At 39.7% G+C, this 5,409-nt stretch overlaps 1 pseudogene; it reads right to left on the minus strand.

Annotated features, from left to right (window-relative positions):
* On the minus strand, nucleotides 1-871 carry LOC108731287 (uncharacterized; annotated as a pseudogene).
* Nucleotides 872-5,409: the final 4,538 nt, after the last annotated feature.

The following is a 5,409-nucleotide window of genomic DNA, read 5'->3' on the forward strand; positions in this document are numbered from 1 at the left end:
TCAAAGGTACCGGCAGAGAGTTGCGCTACTATATATACTGTGGTGCTGGTATGTGTAGCTGGATATTTCCATGTCCATTTCTTCTCCAGGGTGCATTCCAAGTCAGCGTAGACCATGAACGGGATGCGCTCCTTTCTGCAGTGGTTGTTGAAGCTCAACCACTTGTTGTCTTCGCTGGGCAGCCTGATTGCGCAGTCATTTAATTTTTCTGGTCTACTGCATGGATCTCCAATTTTGCGCTCGAGCTAAAATAGTGCATCTGAAAAAAGAAATTATTGTATTTACAAAATAATGTTGCTCTAGCTGGGCAGCCTGATTGCGCAGTCATTTAATTTTTCTGGTCTACTGCATGGATCTCCAATTTTGCGCTCGAGCTAAAATAGTGCATCTGAAAAAAGAAATTATTGTATTTACAAAATAATGTTGCTCTCTTGTGTGAAAATATTTTATTTTTTTTTAAATATGTATACATACCTATCGCAAAAATAATTCTTGTGTTTTTTTTTACTGAGTTGCGAGTTGACGAGGCGGGATAGATCTTTGATCCACACGAAATGTCCCACGTTTTCATCCTGTGGATCTTGCACATATAGCAGATTGACATGCTTGTCCCTCTTCGTACTGATGAGCCGTAATGGAAGGATCGTCATTTCTTTTTGTTTCTCGATGTCGTACACATTGATGGAAATGTTGAGATTTACGAATTTTTTTATTTGATTCAGCGTCATCGGAAGCTGAATGCCTTGAAGATTCAATACCGTCGTGTAATGCGGATACGAGAATTCTCAATCTGTATTACTTCTAGTTGGATATAGAGCGGCAACCACTGACCATGGAAGCACGCGTTGCCTAGAGATTGCACATTAACCATTGCTCTCTTCATTTTAATTTCTCGCGGGAGTTTGTGTAGCATCCCGCGTGCAACGGGTTGTACTTGTTCATGTTTACTGTTAAATTGAATATACGCGACAGCGTTCACCCGCTATCGCGCTCCTGGAATTTCTCCAGCGATGTCAGGATAGGTTTGACGACACATACCATTCTTTTAAATCGAATGTTTGAAAAAGTTCAAAGTTTCTCGTGCTAACAGTTTTATTTGCACGTTTATCACCCGATACGAATTCACCATTAAACACTGTATTTATCTTAATATTGTCTCTTGACTCTGCATAACGTCTCGCATACATTCCAGTACAATTTTACTCGCGTCTTCGAGGAATTGGAGGTTTGATGTGTCCAGAGTTTATTACCACGCCCGTCAATAAACGGCTTTCGAAAATCGTATCAATCTCGCGCCATCGAAGTACCCGGCACCCACTTGTACGAAACGTTCATGCACTGAATCTTTCAAATTTTCGAGTCGCGCTATACGAGCGATCAATGATTGTTTACTAATCGATAATCGCGGGCGTTTAAAACGACTCTGTTCCTCCAGTAATTCGATAAACTCGTTGCAACGCTGTTCCCACGTAAGAAACTCTTCTCGCGTATTCAATTGAGCGGCTTGCATCATGCTCTATTTGTTCTATATTGTCATTCTGAATTGTTACTCGATTGCTGACAAAATATGCTGCCAAAAGAAAAAATCTTTTCATTTTATACCTTATGGAGATGAATCATTTCTTTGATATGCACGTTATAACGTATTTTAACAGGTTTGAATATGTTTCCGAAGGGGCGATTTTATCGCAATCGTAAAGATAAGTCGAAATATTTTTGAGAAAAAGCATGGGAACAGACTTTATTTTTGTTGTCGGCGCCGAATACATAGATAAAGGAGGGTCGATATGGTCAAAGTGCATTCTTATGATGTGTCATTGCATAGTTTAAAGTATGCTTAATGGCAATTACATTTAAAAAAAAAAAGAAAAATACTAACTCGCATATTTGTGAAGATAAGTGAAATTCCACATTGGATACACCGCCCAAAATGCATTTTTGAAAAGAAAATGGGAACAGATAGACTTTATTGTTGTTGTCGGCGCCGATCCCATGGATAAAAAAAAGTTCCATATCGTCAGAGTGCATTCTTATGACCTGTGTCATTGCATAGTTTAACGTAGGCTTGATATGAACAAAAATCTCTATTTTTGGAATGCATAAAAATAAGTAAAAGGGAATACTGTTTAAAAGAAGAGTCCGGGTAACATTACCGCATCAGTCGCTCAGAGGAAATCGAATAGCAAAAAGTTCTTGAAAATATACAGCGAAAAGATGAACTACTACATTCCAATTTACGGAAGGTGAAACATGTCAGGAATAGTAAGTTTATGTTCAATTATATAATTTTTTTTACACATTTTTGGTATATGTTATACATTTTTTCTACTTACCTGTATTCTTCTTTCTTTAACAGCACACCTTCTCATACATCTTCGACATCTTGTCATACACCTTATGTTTTGAGTAGGAGATTCGCATTGACATCTTATAAATATCTAGACATTGGAATCAGCGTGGGACTTATGTCGTATGTAAAAATTGTGATTGGCGATAATCGAGGCAATCGCATAATCTTGCTTCATACAACATGGAAGGCGTTCATCGAGAGATGTGCAAATGTTGAACGATTAGTGCAATCAACTGTTTCCTCCTTTCTAATGATTCAAGATTTAATTGTGGAACTTGTTAAAATTGGTAATGAATATGATGTAAAAATATCATTGTATGGTACATGCTTGCACATGAAGCCAAAAACCATGCTTTTCGTGTAAACTTTTCATTTAAACTCGAACATTACGTCGAACATGTATACTACGAACTATATATTCACGATGTTAGTGAGAAATTTAAATATTTTGTAACTTTTTTATGCAAAAATTGTATTACTAATCAATGCGATGCTGCAAGTACTGTGCACAAAATTTATGATCAAAATTTTATTATAGAATGTGAACTAATAGCTTACGTTAGATAATATTGTATACGCTGCGTTACATGAAAAATAAATATATGTATTAAATATATTACTCAGTCTTCAAAATGATTCATTCCTACCGTTTCTTCTTATTATCTTTTTTCTCAACCTCTTTTTTCTCTTTTTTCTTCTCCAAGTTAATAGATAAGAAAGCGCGCTTGACAATTTATATTACATACATTAATAAAAATATTATTATGATTAGTTGTTAAGTTACAGCGTATAAAAATCATAAATATCTATTTAATAAAATCGTGTGCGAGAAGAAAAGAGAGAACGTAGAGAGCGCAACGAGGGAAGAGAGAGCGCGAATACTATGGTAAGTAGCACCGCAACTGACAGAGAGAGCTGCGCCGTACAATGGGTGGGAGAGAGAGGACAACGGGTGAGAGAGAGAAGGTACAAACTCCCCTTCTTCCTCTAACACGGGCCCCGGTGACGCGGTTCCCCCTCCCTCGGATCTAGCATCTGTGTGCACTTCTCCCTCCCTGACCCCTCACACACATAGGCTACGTTTACACGTGCGCTTAGTCCGCGACCTATACGATAGGTATCTTTGATTAACCTACAGGATAAACAAGGACATCTATTGTATAGGCCACGGCCTAAATGCACGGTGTAAACGTAGCCATACATACCGCATATACGTATACGCACTAACACGTGGGAACTGGCCTGGCTATTCTACTACCAACCTGTTGGAGGTCATAGTAATGATCTTGACAACCTATCAAACTCAAGATCATCGGCGCTGGCTTTCTTTTTGTCGATATTTACCAAAATAATTACCGATGGTTTTATTTTTGAAAGGGATTGAGGGACGAAATGGACTACTGATTTTGTCATCAATTGGTATATTGTTGTATTTCAGTGTGCTGATGTGCTGATAGATAATATGACTATAAAAATTGGTGGCAAAATCATGTTCAAGGGTAAATATGAAAAATGTAAAAAAATACTTTTTTTTACACTATCGCTCATTAATTTCAATACACCTCCAGATTCGTCGATTTCTTTGAAAAGGATGAACGTAATACGCGTGTTTTGCACATTTGTAAACAATGTGTATGAGTACAAAACATGTTTATTTGTCTGTTACGTCTAAACCCTTGGAAGTTTAATTCAGGGTTCGATTGGAGAGAGAAGGAACGAAAATGATGAGGGTATGGAAGGACACTTAGACTCTTGGCTCGCAGGTATCTATACAGAGGCGAGGACCTTGAGTCGAATGCACTTTTTGTCGTTCCAGAAAATAGGTCAACGTTCCACAGGGACACTATAACACCTGTTTCCAACGAGCAGTGCGATCGTCGGTCCGAATTTTGAGTCAAGGAACTTATAACTCGGGACTGGACCACGTACGATCTCTGAAAAAGGGAAATAACTACGAGGTCTTAGGATCTAAAGTGAATTAAAAAGAGATGTAGGTTATACTAATTAACATTTAAAGTTTATTAATTAACAATCTATTGTCTATGTACGAAGGTTACATGAATGTGAGTTGTACATGACTGATTGTGTGGATAACCGTTTAATAGTTTTACTTTTTATTTAAGAGCTCTAAGAAAACGCATGTGAAATTATATAATGTAAAATGATGTTTCGAAATTTTCATTAATCTTTCTCTATATTAGCGTAGATTTGGAGCAATAGTTACATGAAATAATCCATTATTAGAAGGGTAAACTTATCACATTTGTAACGATGCGCTCTAAAACCGTATCGTTCCCGGCCGAACATCAGCCGGATGCCGCTGTAACGCGAGCAGCGATGAAGATGCGGTGCGCCCGAACAATTTAAACGCAAAGCACAATTACAAGTACCAACCGAAGTTACGCGAAAGCGGCCGAACACCATCGATCGCGGCCCGTCGTGAGATATCCCATATCGATACGCACGTGGGGGAGAGCCGATTGACGGGAATCCGCCAATCGAGCTGAACAGCGCCGAGACCGCGGCGCTGATAAAAAAATCGGCGCGTTTTAGCAGAACGGCTTTTTTGCTCCTGATCCTGCCTGATATCCAGATCCAGTTCTCTCGATAGCAATCCTGGTCCGCTATGAGATCTGATACGAAAATGCGACCGACGAAGAATTTAGAGGTGAATGTTCAACAGAAGCGCACTTCGCTTCTGTTGATATTCTCAATACCGTCCAAAAGCGGCTTCCGCTATTTCCGCCAAGCAGATGAGAAACAGGGGTGCTCTGCCTCCGTCGAGCATTCTCGATAGTCGAAAGGCAAAATCCAAGCCTGATATACGATGCGATTGGTAAAAACAAGGGGATGGAGTGTCCTCCGCCTCCGCTGAGTGTTCTCAGCTGTCGGTCGCGCCCGCGCTTGTATTTAGGTGCGTCATAGGCGCATCTCGACATCGCGATTCGTGCTGCCACGCCGCGCTCGTATTGGCGTGTACCCGTAACGCGCTAGCATCCGCATTCCGCGCTCCCGCGCCACGTCATCAGATAAAGCGGTTGGAAGAAACTCTCAGGACA

This window comes from Mycetomoellerius zeteki, unplaced genomic scaffold (genome assembly GCF_001594055.1).
Source record: "Mycetomoellerius zeteki isolate Tzet28-1 unplaced genomic scaffold, Tzet1.0 scaffold1233, whole genome shotgun sequence".
NCBI classification, from domain to species: domain Eukaryota; kingdom Metazoa; phylum Arthropoda; class Insecta; order Hymenoptera; family Formicidae; genus Mycetomoellerius; species Mycetomoellerius zeteki.